The following is an 18,998-nucleotide window of genomic DNA, read 5'->3' as shown; positions in this document are numbered from 1 at the left end:
AGGCTTGAGGAGAAAGATGAGTGCTGATTCAACATGTGGACAGATTAGGAAACCGAGATTAACAAAGGTGAAGTTACTTATCCAAAGTGACAGAATGGCAGAGCTAAGATTCCAACCAGGGCCTGTGTGACTACAAATTTTCTTGTTGCTTCCACGCTGCCAAACATCCTCCCACACTCAGGGTAGGAATGTATACCAACCACTAGGGTGGGGCAGACCATGGGGCCACTTATAATTCAACTTTGACAACACAAGAAGTATTTCCACAAGCATAATTATTGTTATTAACATCTGTCCATAATTCACTGCCATCCTCTGGTTCCAGTAAGGAAGTATTAAGATATACTTGATATAGGTGAATGTTTATGATATGTTTTTCATAGGAATTACATAAGGCAGTATGGCATGTGAGATACAATGGAAAGACCTTGGGCTGGAGACTTGACCTTGAGATTGGAATCCTGGGTTCTAGTAATATAAACATGACCTGGAACAGAGAAGGATAGTTGTTATTTAGATATTTCAATCTCCGAGCTTTACTTCAGGGTGTCCCAGATTAGTCTATTCCATGCTATGCACCATGCAGAGATAGTACAGCATAGTGGAAAGAGCTTGCACTTTGGAGTAAGAAGATCTGAGTTCTAATCACAGATCCACCAATTTCAGGCTGTTTGACTAGAGGGAATCACTTATTTTGAGTCTTGTTTTTCTCGTTGGTATGGTACAAGATTGTAAAGGTTATCAAGAAAGTTCCAGATATATAGTAAGCTCTCAGTTAATTATCTTCCCTTGCCTTTTCTCTTCTTTTTAACCATAAACATTGCTTCTCATCTCTCCCTCTGGAAAGTCCCAAGTTAACATTTTCTTTATACCTTTCCCTATTCTTCCCAAGTAGTTTCTCAAATAAATAAAAAGTATATTGTAGTACAGAGTATACCAACCAAGTAGTGAGCATCCATTATAGCCTGATGACTTATGAGGTTTATTTTACTTAGGTGTGCTACACTTCAGTTGTGCATATCAACAAACGAAGTGGACTTGTTTGTGTTCTCATGTAATTGTGAATTCACCTCATTCTACAAACACTGAGAGCTAACTATGACATGGGCACCAAATGCCAGAGAATAAAGAGGAAAAAAAAAACTGCAGGGTTTGGTTTTGTTTTTTGTTTTTCTTTTCTCTCTCTCTCTCTTTCTCTCTCTCTCTCTCTCTCTCTCTCTCCCCCCCCTCCCCCTCTCCCTCTCCCTCTCCCTCTCCCTTTCTTTGAACCAGGGATTGAACCCAGCAGTGCTTAACCACTGAACCACATCCCCAGCCCCCCCTTTAAAACATATGTTTATTTTATTTATTTTTATATGGTGCTGAGGATCAAACCCAGTGCCTCACGTACGTGAGGCAAGAGCTTAACCACCAAGCCCTTTTTTATTTTTTGAGACAGGGTCTCACTAAGTTGCTTAGGGCCCCACTAAGTTGTTTACAACTGGCTTTGAACTTGTGATCCTCCTACCTCACCCTCCTGAACCACAAAACTAATGGTTTTGAATATATTTATATGTATGTGCATATGTGCTTTGGCTAAATAAAGGATTCATAAAATTAAAACATGTTTGAAATAAAAAACAGTGATTGGCTTATGTTGACTCATCAGAACTGATTGTTAAATTTTAAGAAGACTCATGAAAACTGATTGTTAAATTTGAAGAAACTTTATGATCTAATTGTTAAACAGCCATTTCTCCTTCTCTTCTATGTCTTCTCCTCCTCTTCCTTTTTTTTTTTTTTTTTTTGTGTGTGTGTAGTAGTAGTAGTAGTGGGGATTAAATTTGGGACAAGGTTCTACTGCTAACCTACATTCCCAACCCTTTTTATTTTTTATCTTGAGACAGGGTCTCTCTAAGTTGACAAGAAACAGCTATTTTTAAAAGTTAAATTGAGGGGCTGGGGTTGTGGCTCAGCAGTAGAGCACTTGCCTAGCACATGCAAGGAACTGGATTCTATCCTCAGCACCACATAACAATAAGTTTAAAAAAAATAAAGGCATTGTGTCCAACTACAACTTAAAAAAAATTTTTTTTAAAGTACAAATTTGCTGCTAGCTCCTCAGTCCACAAATCACTATGCAAATAGCAGGTGCCATCATGATCAGTGACCAATCACACCACTTCTTTCAGTCTGTCAGTGATTGATCGCTGCACATCTGGTATTCCAGTCTTGCACAGACAGCAAAGAATATAATTCTTCTACCAGTATTACAGCCCACATGTCATTCATGTATTATGAAAAAATTCAAATGAAGCAAAGAAACAAAGTTGATAAGGCTCCAAGTAAAACTTTTTTAAAAAATGTTTTTATAGTTGTAGATGGTCAGCATGCCTTTATTTAATTTATTTTTTGAATGTGGTACTGAGGATCAAACCCAGTGCCTCACACATGCTAGGCAAGTGCTCTGCCACTGAAGCTACAGCCCCAGCCCTCCAAGTAAAACTTTTAAGTGAATGTAAATGGAACAATACAATAAATAGTTGAGCATAGGAATTTTGACACTGCTTCCATTTGAAAGACTGGGTATGCAGCCATAAGAACTTTGTAAAGTCAAACTTACTGAAAGTGGTGGTGACTACAAGGATGAAGATGAGAAAGTAACACCAGCAAGAATCTTCACATTAAAGGAATCCTTGGAGATGCTTTATGATACTGAAAGTGCAAAGAATAAAATTTTGGAAGTGGATCCAAACTTAGAAAGAAATAGGACTGTATTCCAAGAATAGAAGAACTGGTTGTTCATGTTTTAAATCATTTCCCCCCCCCCAAAAAAAAAGCGAGAGCTGTTCAAATTATTCTTTATCATGCACACACACACATACACATACACACAAACACACATACATATAGTTTTAGTTGTAGATGGACACAATACCTTTGTTTTATTTACTTATGGGGTACTGAGGATCAAACCCAGTGCCTCACACATGCTAGGTGAGTGCTCTACCACTGAGCTACAACCCCAGCCCTCTTTAAATTTTTTACAAAAATGTAAAATACCTTAATTCTCTGTTTCCAATGTTTTGAATTGAATGTTTTCAGTTACACTGTGCTATATCATATTCAATAGAGGAAGAACAGCCTTTTCAACAAATGATGCTGGCACTACTGAATTTCCATATGCAAAAAGAATGAAGTTGAGGGGCTGGGATTGTGGTTCAGCAGTAGAGTGCCTACCTCACACGTGTGAGGCACTGGGTTTGATCCTCAGCACCACATAAAAATAAATCACCAAAAAAAGGTATTTGTCCGCCTACAACTTAAAAATTTTTTTAAAAATTTAAAAAAAAAGAATGAAGTTGAACTTGTATGTCATGCCTTATACAAAAATTAACTCAAAAGTGGATCAAAGACCTGTATACAAAAGCTAAAACTACACAATTCTTCAAAGAAAATGTGAATGTAAATCTTTACCTTAGATTATGCAATAGAGCTAAGAAGCTATGACACCAAAGTTCAAGCAACTAAGGAAAAAATTTTGATAAATTGGACCTTATCAAAATTTAAAACTTTTATGAAATTAGTCATGCTAGGAATATTTATCCCAACAAAATTATCAAATGCTATATGCCAGGGCTTATTTGTTACCTGAGAAAGTGTTAGAACAAATATTAATAATGCAGATTAAAATTAAAATTTTAATTAAAATTTGTGCCTTCAGTTGTTACATTGTGAAAAACACAAAATTATTTAGTAATGTCCAATATTTGAAAACTATTATTTGACTCAACATAGAAGTCACTTAAATTATAGACAGATGAATAAAGTTCCAATAGATGTCTTCATTGTTTCACTTTCATCTTACTCCAAAACATTAACCAATATTAATGTCAGAACAACACTAGGAAAGCTAATAATTAAACATTTGCCAGTATACCACTGACTGAAAGGAAGAGCAAAGAGCCTAGAGTCCAGCATTTCTCACCATCTTACATATTTGGGCCTTGAAGCCCAGGACCTGCCCAAGGTCACAAGGAAGTGAATGGATTAATGATTGACTTTTGAATTGTGCTGCTTTTTGCATTTTAACACCTCCTCCCTGGATATCCAGGAAAATTTGTTGACATGCTAGGGTAAGGACAGTGAAGATGGGTGAAACAGTCATCATCATTTAGCTAAGAAAAGGCCTTTTCTTCAGGAATATAACAAGGCTTTGTACCTGCCCTGAGGGAAGAAAGAACCAAAAAAATTAGGACATAGGTCCTTTTCCCTCTCAGGGCAGAGGCAGCAGTAGGGGAGGTAGATAGCCCTGTATTACTTTTGGACTTTTCTCTCCTCTCTTTACACTTCTCCCTAAAGCATTGAAGAGGTATCCAGGCTTTTCTCTTTAATTGAGGATTAAACAGAAGTCTGGTCCTATGAGAGTCAGGTTTGAACTTGGCTTCCAGCCCAAAACTCTCCCTATTGTTTCAATCATTATTTCAACCTCATCTTATTTACCCAGCCTCCTTGGGAGGTGAGCCAGGGATTAATACAATAGATCTTTACTTCTACATACAGCCCTTTACATTTTTTAAATTCTTTTTAAAATATATTTTTTTAATAATGTTGTATTTTTTATACCTTTTCTTCATGTGGTGCTGAGGATTGAACTCAGTACCTCACACATGCTAGACAAGCGCTTTACCACTGAGTTATAGCTCCAGTCCCAGCCCTTTACTTTTAAAAGGGCTTTGTACAGCTGGACGCAGAGTCTCACACCTATAATCCCAGCGGCTCTGGAGGCTGAGGCAGGAGGATCATGAGTTTAAAGCCAGCCTCAGCAATGACGAGGCACTAAGCAACTCAGTGAGACCCTGTCTCTAAATAAAATACAAATAGAGCTGGGGATGTGGCTCAGTGGACAAGTGCCCCTGAGTTCAATCCTCAGTACCAAAAAAAAAAAAAAAAGGTTTTGTACAGATACCATCCTGTATGAACCCTGTAATGGCCTTATATGATAAATAGGAATGGGTTAATAAACCTATTTTACAGATGAGGAAAATGAAGCTCAAAGACACAGGGTACCCAAATTCAGAGCCAGTTTCAGGACTGGACCCATGGTATGCTGTCATGAAATTTGGTTGTCTTCTGTAGCCAAAAATACTCTACCGCAGACCTAGGAATATTCAGAAAATTATTATTATACTTATTAGTGACAAAATCACTACCATTGGACTGGGGTTGTAGCTCAGTGGTAGAGCACTTGCCTAACATGTGTGAAGCATTGGGTTCGATCCTCAGCACCACATATAAATAAATAAATAAAACAAAAGTCCATTGACAACTAAAAAAATAAAAATAAAAATAAATCCCTACCATTTATAAAACTTAACATGTCTCACTATAAGTGCTTCATATACATTCTCATTTTTTTTTAATATTTGTTTTAGTTGTAGGTGTATGCAGTAACCTTTATTTTTTTTTAATGTGGTGCTGAAGATCAAACCCAGAGCCTCACGTGTGTTAGGCGAGCGCTTTACCACTGAGCCACAATCCCAGCTCCTCTCATTTACTTTTTTAAGTGATTTTTAATTTTTTTTTACAACTTGATTTGTATTTTTTATTTGTTCCAATTAGTTATACATGACAGGAGAAAGCATTGTGATTCATTGCACATAAATGGAGTTAAATTTTTCATTTCTCTGGTTGTACACAATGTAGAATCATACCATTTGTGCAATCATACATGTACCCAGGATAATGATGTCTGTCTCATTCCACCATCTTTCCTACCCCCATGCCCCTTCTCTTTACTCTTCATAACGATCTTTTGATGTTCATGCTAAACTCTTCATTTAATGAATAAAAAGCCAAAGTTCAGTCCTGGATCCCACAGCAGTAATGTCAGATCAAGGATTGGAATGCAGATCTCAAGTTTACAAAAATCATACCTTTAAGATAAATGAATGGAACCTGACACATGAAAAAAATTTTTGGTTAGTTATGAAATAATTCATTTAGTATGTTTTGTAAAAATATAAGCAGGAAGGAAAAAGAAAAGAGAACTAATGAATTATCCACCTTTCATTCATTTAATAAACATTCCCTAAGAACTACATCTTCAAATTGTGCTCAGTAGTAGGGATAGAGAGATGTAAAGACAGATTTAAAGTACTTATTTTGGGGAAAGTATATAAAGGATTAATTATAAATTGTGTAAGCCCTGGAATATGAGATTATTAGAATAATGGGGGCAGGGAGATCTTGAGAGACAATGACTTAGAAAGAGCCAAGAAAATCCTTTTGAGGAAGTGATATGTAAATTGAGACCTAGAAGCAAGTTGTAGTTAGGTAGAAGAGGTGTGTACAATGGCCTGGTGTAGGAAAATAACCCAAGAAACAGTCAGCCAGTGTAACTGTAATGGCCTGAGCAAAGATTGAGTGAGAAGAGATAAGCCCAGAGAAAGACAGGCAGAAGTCAGTGAAGGACTGATCGCCCATGGTAAGGATTTGGGTTTTTACATCCAAGACAGTGGGAAATTTTGGAGGGTTTTCAATCAGGGAAGGAATATGATTCAGTTTTTTAAAATATCACTCTGGCTACTCAGAGGAATGGAACTGTAGAAATTTGAACTGGAAACTAGAGGCTGTTTTAGAATCCCAAGCAAAATTGTAGACCAGGCTAGGTCTAAGACAATGACAGTGGAGAGGGACAGCTATAAGTGAAAGAATTTGAAATGTGTGCCAGATACTATCCTAGATATTGTAAGATATAATTTCTTATTTAAGCTCACAGTAACCCAGTGATGTGGGGATTTTACAGATGAAGAAGCTGAGACTGGGAGAGGTTCAGTTTCTATATCACACTTCCCTTCATAAACAGTGATCTGTCAGGTAGAGAAACCTATACTTAAAACCCTAGCATACGTGTCGTGGTGATCTGCATGATAAAGTCCTGTTTGAAAGGCCTCAGTCTTTCCCACATGAAATATCAGTCTAGACAGGGAACTTCTGTGCTTAGAGATCATGTCAGCTAAAAGACTGTATATGACTTCCTTTCAGAAAGCTGGATGTAAATGTCCCACTTCACAGATGAGAAAAACAAAATCTAAAATCCAAAGAAGGGACAGGGCTTTCCAGTATCACATAGAATGAGAGAGACAGAATTGGGGCTAGCACCTGGTCTTCTGACTCCCAGTTCACAGTTCCCACAGAAGTGAACTATGCCATCTCTCTGATGCACCCAAAGGCCCTTTCACATTATCAAACAAACTCCACATGAGAAAAATGTTTTTGAGTAGAAAAGGGACTAATTTCATTCTGTTTCTTTGCAGAAACACAAGAGTATCTATCTTCCCAAGTAAAGAACAAATCCCCAATGTAGCCTACAAAGAGTAAGGCTACAAAGAGTAAGCCCAAACTTTATACTTTCCATTCAGTGTTCTTAACTCTCTGGTCCCAATCTGTTTCCTCCTCTGTAATACTGGGATAGTAATTTCTACCTCACAGATTAAAATAGTAGCATATGGTAACTATTGATTATGTTATTAAGTGTTAGCTTCTAACAAGGGAAGTAGGTGCTTTTATTTTAACACAAGAAAACTTAGAGAGCAATTGTTAAATATAACAGTTGTCAAATATAAGATTTAAATTGGGTGTTGTGGAACACATCTAGAGTCCCAGCAACTCAGAGGACTGAGGCAGAAGGATCCCAAGTTCAAGGCCAGCCTGGGCAACTTAGCAAGACCCTGTCTTAAAATAGAAAGGGATTGAAATCTAGCTCAGTAGTAGAGCACCACTGGGTTCAATCTCCAGCACCTCAAACAAAGCAACAAACAAACAAAAGAAAACATAGATTTAAACCAAAGTCCAAATGTCATCACCACCCACTGTGTTATAAAACTTCCCTTGAGGACATGTTTAAAAGGGGCTTTGTACACAATAAGGAGCTGTGGAAATTGACTATTGATCACTATCATCACCTCCCCTTTCCTTAGACCCAAAGCTCTGATTACACAGAGCAATTTACCTTTTTTTTTTTTTTTTTGGTAGCACTAGGATTTATTAGGATGTGCCTTAATACAGGCGCTGGGACTTGCCCATGGTGCTCTTGATGTATAATGCCCGGACATTCTGCCAATTCTTCTTGAGCAATAATGACACCAGGAAGTTGACAGCCAGGTGGATGTTGTAGACAAGCTCATCATCTGTCGTCTTCACATGACTAACGGCAACAGCCAGACACAGCACCTTCTTCATTTGAAACTTGACTGTGGATTTCACCTCATCAACTTTGGCCACCTTGTTTTCATTGTGCACAGTGCTGCTGGTTCCCCGGGCCCCACACTGAGAATTTAGGGCGGGGAGTGGACTTAAGCCAGACGGTGCCTGAGAAGCGCTTGTCCTGGGGAGCATAGTTGTGCAAGCTGATCTGCAGCTGCAGCGTTTCCAGAAACTTGCGGCGCTTGCGCTGGTTCCGGTGCAGGACTTCCCGCACCGCCTCTTACAGGGTGTCCGGACAGACTTTGCTGCTTATGGCTCACGCGCCGCGCCGCAGTAACAGAAAAAGCCAATTTGCCATTCTTAAAGGCACTTTTACAGCTCTGCGCCTTTTCCCATACTGTTTTCTCTGCTAAAAGCATTTTTTTCCTCTAAAATGTATGCTTTCTCAAGAACCAGGTGGAAGATCATCTACGCTATGAAGTTCCCAACGCACTGGCATATTTCAAGTGTAGGAATTAAGACTTCTCCATCCTTGTTTCCCTGCTCCTTTCCATTGGTAAATGTTAACTAGATAATTTTAACTCATTAATATTAAATGATTTATTATAAATTCAGTGAAATCAACCAAGGAAGCTTTTTTCCCAAGGGATCTTCAATTATGCCAAGAAAAATCTAATATGGTTGGGTGATACTCAAGACAAATAACAGTGTAATTTAAAAATGTCCGAAAGGTGGCACAGTAGTCACGGTCATAGCAGACAGAAAAGGGAGAGTGATAATTACAATAACTAATATTTACATAATGTTCGCAAATCTCTTCTACACATATTATGCACATGATTTCTTTATTTTTAACTTCTTAGTTATAGGTGGACACAATATCTTTGTTTTGTTTGTTTATTTTTAGGTGGTGCTGAAGATCAAACCCAGTACCTCACAAGTGAGAGGCAAGTGCTTTGTCACTGAGCCAGGACACTTGCCCTATCTGCATGATTTCCTATCCCCATTTGAAGAAAAGAGACTTTTCCAAATCCTAGAATCAATTAGGTGACATGATTTCAAAAGTTCAACAGGGAAGTCTTGTGATTTTCCTTTCAAATTAACTCTTCCACTCCTTGAAAATGTGTAAAATGTTACTTCAGGAGCTTCCACTCTTTGGCTATGCCTTTAAATTTTAAATATTTATACAGGGTGAGGAGACTGTATGAAATATTTTAATTCATTTGTACTTTAATGTAAAAAGTTCCAAATATATTCTTGAATGTCATTTGAATTAAGTAGGTTTGATGGCCACCATGAGAAGGCATATGAGCCTTGGGATATGAAGAAAAGCCCCGGAGATGAGAAGGTGGGTGAGGGAAAGGAAAGGGAAACTAGGAAGTTTCCTTAACAGCAGTTTTGCCAGGGGCCAGTCTGGTTCCCTATTGTAGTAGCCCATTGCTAAGACATTCCATTCATCAAGAGATTGGTTATTCCAAAAAGTTGAGAGCTCAATTTATGAGTGTATAAAGTATTATGTAACTTGGCAAATTCTCAAGAAACCCTTTTCAGCATCTTCTAGCTAGAAGTTAGAAAACTAAGAGTCAAATCTGGGGTTTAAAAATGAAAAGTGTGGGCTAGGGTTGTGGCTCAGTAGTTGAGTGCTCACCCACCATGTATGAAGCACTGTGTTCAATTCACAGCCACATAAAAAATAAATAAAATAAAGGTATTGTTGGGCTGGGGCTGAGGCTCAATGGTAGTGCCCTTGCCTGGCATGTGTGAGGCACTGGGTTTGATTCTCAGCACCACATACAAATAAATAAATAAAGGTCTATCCACAATTTTAAAAAGTATTTAAAAAAATAAAATAAAGGTATTGTGTCCATCTACAACTAAAAAAAAAAAAACTTTATTAAATGAAAAGAAAATCTGCCTTCTAATTTTGGCACCTGAAGTTCAGTTTTAGAATCTCAGACTTTGACAGAACTTGGAAATCAAAAATAGAACCTGGAGTCATAGATTAGAATGGAGTATTACAAATATAGAATCTTGAGTTGCCATTACTGAAATCCCTGTAGTAAAATTTCAGATTCTGATTGTTGTACTGAACTATAGGATTCAGAAACGGAGAGTGAAGCTAGACTTCAAATAGTAGAACTTTGTATTTCAATTATTAGTTGAGTTTTGCTTGTTAGTTGATTTGTTTTGTGGTACTAGGGATTGAAACCAGGGGCTCTCTACCACTGAAGTACATTTTTTTTTTTTTAATTTTGAAACAGGGTCTCTCTAAGTTGCTGAGGCTAGCCTTGAACTTGTTATCCTCCTGCCTTCACCTCCCAAGTAACTGGCATATGACACTACGCCCTGTTCATGTATTGTTTCAATTAAGTTTTTCAGGGCTGTTAGGAAACTCACTTAGATTTGCATAAATAATAGGAATTTATGATACATGTAGAATTGAATAAAAGTGTCTGATGGGGACATCACAGCAAGACCATATGAAGCAAAACTTCTGTACAGTGTGGCTTTGAGTACCCAGTAATGTAGTCTGGAAATGAAATAGATACTGTTATATACCACCCAGATCCCCCATTCTAGATCAAGGCAGGCATATCTCCAACTTCTGAGTTCCTCTCTAAGAACTGCCCATTACAAGGAGTTGCCCATCCAAGGGCAGATTTTTAGTAATTCCTTTTTTCCAATAAAAAAATACATTTGCACCTTGCTTTTCTACTTAGATCTCAGAAATTATACCTCCTTCATAAGTGCAGTCTGAATCCAATGACTGGCTGGTGGTGGGGTCAGTGGGAGACATAAAGGTCACCCCTGTGTCTCAATTTCGGATGATTCTAGAGGGTTTTTATTTTGCTCCTGAGCTCTGGTAGGATCAGCAGATTTTGTTGCAGTTGCATCACAGTCCAACTTCTTCCTCTGCACCCAGTCATGGGTCGTTCACTTCTTCTCAGGTGTTGATGGTAAGTGCATCCATCAATAAGGCCTCTTCCCACTTATCTCTGATTCAGAGGGTTTCCCAGAGAACCTGAAACATCCCCAGTCCTTTTTTATATTTTATTTAGAGACTAAGTCTTGCTGAGTTGCTCAGGGCCTTGCTGAATTGTTGAGGCTGGCTTTAAATTTGCCATCCTTCTGCCTCAGACTCCTGTGCCACTGGGATTACAGGTGTGTGTCATCATGCTAGGCTTGTATTGTAATTGTTATCAGGTAACTTCCCAATCTTCCACATAAACCTCACTTCCTTACACCCCTCCTTCAGTTCCTATTCCCCTTGGGAATACAGATCTCGATTTCCCCCAAAACTTTTGATTGTGAAAAAAATTTGTACATACGAAAAATTTAAATAAATGCCCACATATTTAACTTCCTATGTTTAGTAATTAATATTTTAATATATTTGCTTTGTTATTCTCTTTACTATATGAAAGTTGCAGATACCATGACACTTTACCATTAAATATTTCAGCGTAAACCTAATAATTAGGAAAATACCATTATTATACCTAATTAATTAACAATTCTTTAATATGTTACCAATTGTCTTCAAGTGTCTTTTGTAGTTAGTTTTGTTTGATTTTCTATCAGTCTTCAGTCACTGCATTGGATTACTATGTTTCTTATATCCTTTTAATCTGAAACAGTTGTCTCACTTTTAAAAAATTACAATAAAACTTTTTGGACTGATGAGACCTATTATCTTAAAAAATGTTCCACATTCTGGACTATTTGGATTTTCATTAAGTAGAAGTTAAATTAAGAAGTTAAACCTGGGGCTGGGGATGTGGCTCAAGTGGTAGCCGCTCGCCTGGCATGCGTGCGGCCCGGGTTCGATCCTCAGCACCACATACAAACAAAGATGTTGTGTCCGCCGAAAACTAAAAAAATAAATGTTAAAAAAAAATTCTCTCTTTCTCTCTCTCTCTCTCTTTAAAAAATAAATAAATAAATAAATAAAAAAGAAGTTAAACCTAAATTGACTAAATTTAAGATAGACACTTTTTTTTAAATTTTAAATATTTATTTATTTAGTTAGTTCTCGGCAGACACAACATCTTTGTTTGTATGTGGTGCTGAGGATTGAACCCAGGCCGCACGCATGCCAGGCGAGCGCACTACCGCTTGAGCCACATCCCCAGCCCCAAGATAGACACTTTTGGCAAAACTGTTTCATAGGAAATATTGGGAACTTCATATTCCATTACATAGGGAGGCGCGTGATGTCAAGTTGGCCGAGTCTTAATGATGCTAAGTGTGATAATTTGGTTAAAATGATGCCAAATACTCTCTTTCCACTCATACACACCTTGCAACATACAAGTTAACTATACTACATACGATCTTTCACCTTTTAACATCTATTGAAAGGCTTATGTGAATCAGTGATTTCACTGGTGGTTGAAATGTGATGATTTTTCTAATTCTGTCATTTCTTCTGCACTTATTAGCTGGCATTTTTCTGAAAAGAACCTTACCTCCAACTCGGAATGAACTAGAGTTCTTTCTTAAAACTTGATAAATGTTTAATCCTTTTCTCTATACCATCAATTTTAAAAGTAAGATCTGGGGAAATAGTCACTTCTAATTAGGGTTGTTTGAGGGAAGGATGGGCAACTGTGAAGCCATCCTATATAAGTTCTGAAATTCATAATTTTGGAGTTTCTCTTATTTTGTACAAATAATACTGTATGTGCAAGTCCTTGTTATATCGCGCTACTGGAAAATGCAGCATAGAAAACTGGTGCTAAGACTACTGTGTCAGTAAAAACAGTCTTATCCCTGATCCAGGAACAGAAGTCTAGTGTGTGTGTGTGTGTGTGTGAGTGTGTGTAAATGAAATAACATCTGAGATCCTTTAAATTTTACAACTTAACACTTCATACTCCCTCCTCAGCCCCTTTTATTTGCCATTCATCACATTAACATTTTTTGAGAGTTCAGACCAGTTTTTTAGTAATTTCTTTTTTTTCCAATAAAAAAATATTTGCACCTTGCTTTTCTACTTAGATCTCAGAAATTATGCTGCATCAGTATACAGAGATCTTTCTTTCTCGCTTTTTTTTTAAAGAGAGAGAGAGAGAATTTTAATATTTTATTTTTTAGTTATCGGCGGACACAACATCTTTGTTTTGTTTTGTTTGTATGTGGTGCTGAGGATCGAACCTGGGCCACACGCATGCCAGGCGAGCACACTACCACTTGAGCCACATCCCCATCCCCTCTTTCTCCCTTTTTATAGTTTGCCCAATACTTGATTGTTTGGATAATCTCTATTTCCCTGGTACATAGCACAGGAGTATACCATAGGTACTCAGTGAGTGTTTTTGAAATGAATGATGAATCAGGAACAATTTAGCAGAAGAGCAAATTATGGCCTGTACAAAGAATAATTTAGAGTCAAACAAACCAGGGATTTAAATCCAGCTGTCCTGACATTGAACAGTTTGTCACAGTGGCTAAGCAAGTAAGCCGTGAAACGAAGAGTACCAAGCTTTCAATCTACCACTTACTTGGTTGTATTTCCAAGTGTGCTTTAGTGTCCTCATCTATTAAAATAGAAATAATAAAAGCACCTACTTCTCATAGTAAGAGTTCAATAAATGTTACTATATATTAAAAATTTTCCAAACCTGTTTTTTCATATGTAAAACAGGGCTAGTAAAACCAAACCAAAAGGGAAGATGTTGAGGACTGAGTGAGACAGTGTTACTTAGCATAGTGACCAGAACAAAGAAGTCATCTACAAATGTTAGTTATCCAGACCAGGGGACAGGGGAGGAGTACGTTATTGGGATCAGTACTGTATACTCCTTGAGCAGTGGACTGTTTGTTTGTTCACCAACTCAGGTACCTGTCACACCAGTTTCTTTTTTTAATTTTTTAAAAAATTGTGAATGGACACAATACCTTTATTTAATTAATTTATTTTTATATGGTGCTGAGGATGGAACCCAGTGCTAGGAAAGTGCTCTACCTCTGAGCTAAAACCCCAGTCCTGTCACATCAGTTTTAGAGTTAGGCAAATCTATTTAAATTGTAGCCATGATACTTTGGAGCTGTGGGATTTTGGACAAGTTACTTAACCTTTCTGATACATATTTTCCTTGTTGATAAAAATACAGATAACAGTAGTACTTACCTCAGGGTTGTTATTCTAATTAAATAGAATTATAGGTATAAAGTTATTTAATTTTACTTTGATGATAAAAGAGTAAAGCAGATACCTGCCCATGTATGTATATGTTATGAAATATTTTATATATTTTTTTATTTTGTAGATGGACACAATACCTTTATTTTATTTATTTATTTTTATGTGGTGCTGAGGATTGAATTCAGTGCCTCACACATGCTAGGCAAGTACTGTACCACTGAGCCATAACCCCAGCCCATGAAATATTTTTATGCAATATTTTATATTATCTCCCTTGGTTGACCATAAGAATGCAACTGGAAAATCTCCAGTTACAGGGAGGGTAATTGCCAAGGTTCCAGAGATACTGAAATCCATTTGTATTTAGGCCATACATAAATACAAGTTTAGGTATGAACCATTGTGTGGCAGAAATACTAAGGTAAACCTATTCCTGGGAGATATGGAACTCCTCTGATGGTTGACTTAAGTTGAAGAAGCCCCAATGACTTTGGAAAACCTTCCTCAGACTGCAAAGCAGACTACAATACTTCTTCTCAACCTTCTTCTTCACTCCTATACTCAGGGTCAGACTTGTATAACAGTCTGACAGCTCCTTCAACCTGTTCCAGATCTGGACCTAATTTCTCTTAAATTTTGGTGTTTTTCCTTAATAAAATCCTTGCATGATTAATTCCATCTTGGATTCTTCTAGGTCCCAGTCTACTTCCCCCTATCTTGGAAAAGGAGTACTTAAAATTATGAATGTGTCTTTTCTTTTTAACTGCTAGAATTCATGACGAGTATATTCATGTCCAGATATTATCTGAGTTTTATTCTGGAGAGAATATTGTAAAAAGTGTGATGCTCAGTTACTGACTACTCCTGCTCCTTCTCTTCCACAGATGTTATCCCCAATAAATGTTGCAATTTATCTCTGTCTTGGTATCTACTTTTTAAAAGTCATGAACTGACACAGCCTATCCAGAGAAGGAAAATTCCTGTGTTCTGACTAGAACTCATGAGAACAGCAGGGGTCAGTGTGGATAAAGGGGTGTCTACAGATGAGGTTCTCAATCCACTCCTTTCTCTCACCCATTTTGTCTCCAAAACAGCTCCTAATGCGCTTAAAGATCAATATATTCAAATATAAGGGGCTGGAACAGTGGCTTAGTGGTAGAGCACTTGCCTGGCATGTGTGAGACCCTAGTTTTGATCCTCAGCACCACATATAAGTGAATAAATAAAGTAAAAAAAATCTATTGACAACTAAAAAATATTTTTAAGAAAATATATTCAAATGTGAGAATCTAAATAAGCCAAACTAAGTTTTTCTAATTCACAAGCAAGACTATCAATGACAAAAAGTGATTATGTAACTTAGTAAATTAGTGGTCATGATTGTATGCCAATCTGGGGTTTAGAGCAAAATCAAATCTGTGGGAAACTTCACATACTATGTCTTGGGGTTTAGTTCTATTTTATTAAGCCCAGTCAATAAGGTTAAGGAAATGACTCTCACAACCAACTGCCTAATGTGTTTCATTGCTCAGCTTTATTGCTGCCATTCCAAATCATCCCTGAAACCCCTGAGGAAAGGAAGACAAGGGAGATAAAAGGCAAAATAACACAAGTGGTAAAGTAGGAATCCTCTTTTATCCTTCATTATTGTCAGGAGTGGATGGTCACTGGTGCAGACAACCAGTACTTCTGGTAGACAACACAGAGCTTTATGGAGGAAATTATGCAATACAAAGACATTTCTATGCTCTACTTGCTGTCCCATGTGCTTGAGTAGCTGGTGTGTGGATAGTATGAGGGTAGGATATTCTAATCTGTAATGTTGAATCAGATAAAAGAATCATTGCAAAGTCTATCCACTGCCTGGAACCTGGTTCCCTGGTTTTAGTCATAGTCAAGACAACCTGACCTTGGTGGCCAGTCATACCATGAAGCACATACATGATATGAATGTTTTATTGCTTATTTTTGTAAAAGAAAAAAGTCATATTTTCACAACCATTTTTTAAATTATCTATAGAAAGGATCTTTGATTTCTTTTATTTCTTGGTAAATATTTTGCAAAATTTAAGAAGATACATAGATATAGATAGATAGTCTGGCATCTAAAAAGACCAAGACTACTCCCCCAATATCCCACAGTGACATAGTCTCATTATATGCTAATGAATGAAGTGGCAAAAATTAGATATGTATTTAGGTCTAACTCCCAAATCCATTTTCTTTTTACTTGGAATTGATATTCTTATAAGCTGTCCTTTCTGGATCCCATGCAAATTACTTTCTGAGAAAAATAACTGCTAGTAAGTACTCAGTTTTGTGCAAAGTACATATCCTCCATAAAACGCTAAAATAACAATAGTAATAATCTACCATTGACAGTATGCTTAGAATTTATTAAGTCATACAGAATCCCAGGAGGTGGAGAAGACATTTAAAATTATCAAGTCCAGGGATTTTTCAAACTGTTCAGGTAATAGAGCTTCTAGAAGTCACAGTGTTCTCTGTAAAACATCATGGATCACAGACAGTTAATATCACATATAGACTAGCAATGATTTTACTAGCGGACATAGCATGGTGTAATGGGAAGGGGCAGGCTTTGAAGTTTCAGAGCTCTGACTTTCCCATTTATTAACTTGTGACCTTGAATAAGTAACTTTTATATGCCTCTGTCATTACTTGAAAAAAGGGAAAAGCAAATCCCTATTGTAGGACTATTAAGGATTACTTCTGAAAAATGTATGTCATATTTGCAACTTAACAAATGGTGGCAACAGATCTATATATACTTCCTTATCCAAGATGCTTGAAGTCATATTTATTTTAGAATTAAGAATTTTTTAATTTAAAAATATAGTATAGGGCTGGGATTGTGGCTCAGCGGTAGAGCGTTCGCCTAACACGGGCGTGACCCAGGTTCAATTCTCAGCACCACATAAAAATAAAGGCATTGTGTTGTGTCCATCTACAAAAAAAGATTCTTTCTCTCTCTCTCCCTCCCTCCCTCCCTCCCTCCTTCTCTCTCTCTCTCTCTCTTTAAAAAAATATATAGTCATATGTCATATAAATACCCCTAGTTGTATCTGAGGCATTACTTCACATTTTTATTTTTGTGGCATTTGCACCAAATTTATTAAAAAATATAGCTGGGCTCAGCGGTAGAGTGCTCTCCTGGCATGCATGAGGCCCTGGGTTCAATCCTCAGCACCACATAAAAATAAAATAAAGGTACTATGTCCACCCACAACTAAAAAAATACATACTAAAATATATATATGACTTAAACCATTTTTAGTTGAGTTGGAAGTTTGGATTTGTGGACAAGGATTGTAAACATGTTTTTTAAAAGTTTTTTTGGTTGTTGTTGTAGATGGAAACAATACCTTTATTTTATTTATTTATTTTTATGTGGTGCTAAGGATCAAACCCAGTGCCTCACATGTGCTAGGCAAATGTTCTACCACTGAGCCACAACCTAGCCATATAAACATGTATTCTTAGTTGAAGATAATATTACTACTATATGTTTTGGGTCTTCGTAGCTTGACAAACATTGTTTTGTATTTTGTGATGCTAGGGATCAAACCCACATGCTAAGCAAGCTCTATTTTATTAAACTATATTCACCTAGCTCCTGGATTTTGTTTATGTTTTTATTTTTGTTTGAGACATGTTCTCACCATTTTGCCCAGGCTGATCTTGAACTTGCAATCTTCATGCTTTAGCCTAATGTATCTGGAATTTACAAGCACCCACCACTATGTCCAGCTCCTGGCCTTGAATTTGGCAATCCTGCTGGCTTCACCTCCTGGGATTACAGGTATGTGCCACCATCCCAGGCTGGGATACAGTTCTTGTTTCAGAATTTCCCTGTGGGATGAGACTGAAGCTGGTCTTAGAATCAATATTATTCCTTATTTTTTCCTCCTCTACACTAAGTTGCTTCCATCTCTCCTCTCTTCTTAAGAACAAATTCTTCAATAAATCACTTGAACCAGAATCTCTGTCTCAGGCTCTGTGTCTAGGGACTCTAATTTAAGACATTTGGTACCAAGAGTGGTCCTAGGAAGCGGACTCTAAGTATAGACTTCCAGAGTTGAATCACACAAGGACTAGGTGGCAGTGTGGTGTATGAAGTGAACGTGGTGTATGCCAGGTGAATCCCTGGCATGCTATATGTATCGTTAAGACTTTCACTGTGGGGAGTTGTGGTGATACGGAGGTAGAAGGAAGGGGATTCTCTGTCTAGCTGGTGCAATGTCCCAGCATTTGAAAGATATATGGGAAATAACAGCTATCAGGATTGTGGTAGTGGGTACTGTTGCTAAATGCCAAAACTGATGAAAGAAAATGATAGACTCAGATGTATCAATCAGTAATTTAGAGCAAAGAACCTCACTGGTATCATTTAAAGAAAACCTCACTCTTGCAGCTAGTTATTTACTAGGCAGAATTGTAAGAGTGGGAGATTTTAGAAAAGGCTTGAGTTTTAGCATAGGCAAGTCTCACAAAAGTTGGGTCCTAACAGGGAAGAAGCAGGACACTTAGATTAGGAGTGAAGATATGTAGACAGATGCATTTGAGAAGCTTGAATTTTATGATTATTTTTACTCCACTGGGCTTACATAGAAGTGACCCACTGTCCCAGGTAGGAAGATAA

General features: G+C 37.3%; 1 pseudogene; it reads right to left on the bottom strand.

The window, feature by feature from the left end:
• Nucleotides 1-8,000: 8,000 nt before the first annotated feature.
• LOC114100287 (large ribosomal subunit protein uL1-like) lies at nucleotides 8,001-8,655 on the bottom strand (annotated as a pseudogene).
• Between the last annotated feature and the right edge of the window lie 10,343 nt (nucleotides 8,656-18,998).

The sequence above is a fragment of the Marmota flaviventris genome, chromosome 10 (genome assembly GCF_047511675.1).
Source record: "Marmota flaviventris isolate mMarFla1 chromosome 10, mMarFla1.hap1, whole genome shotgun sequence".
Classification (NCBI taxonomy): domain Eukaryota; kingdom Metazoa; phylum Chordata; class Mammalia; order Rodentia; family Sciuridae; genus Marmota; species Marmota flaviventris.
This window is presented reverse-complemented; position numbering and strand designations above follow the sequence as displayed.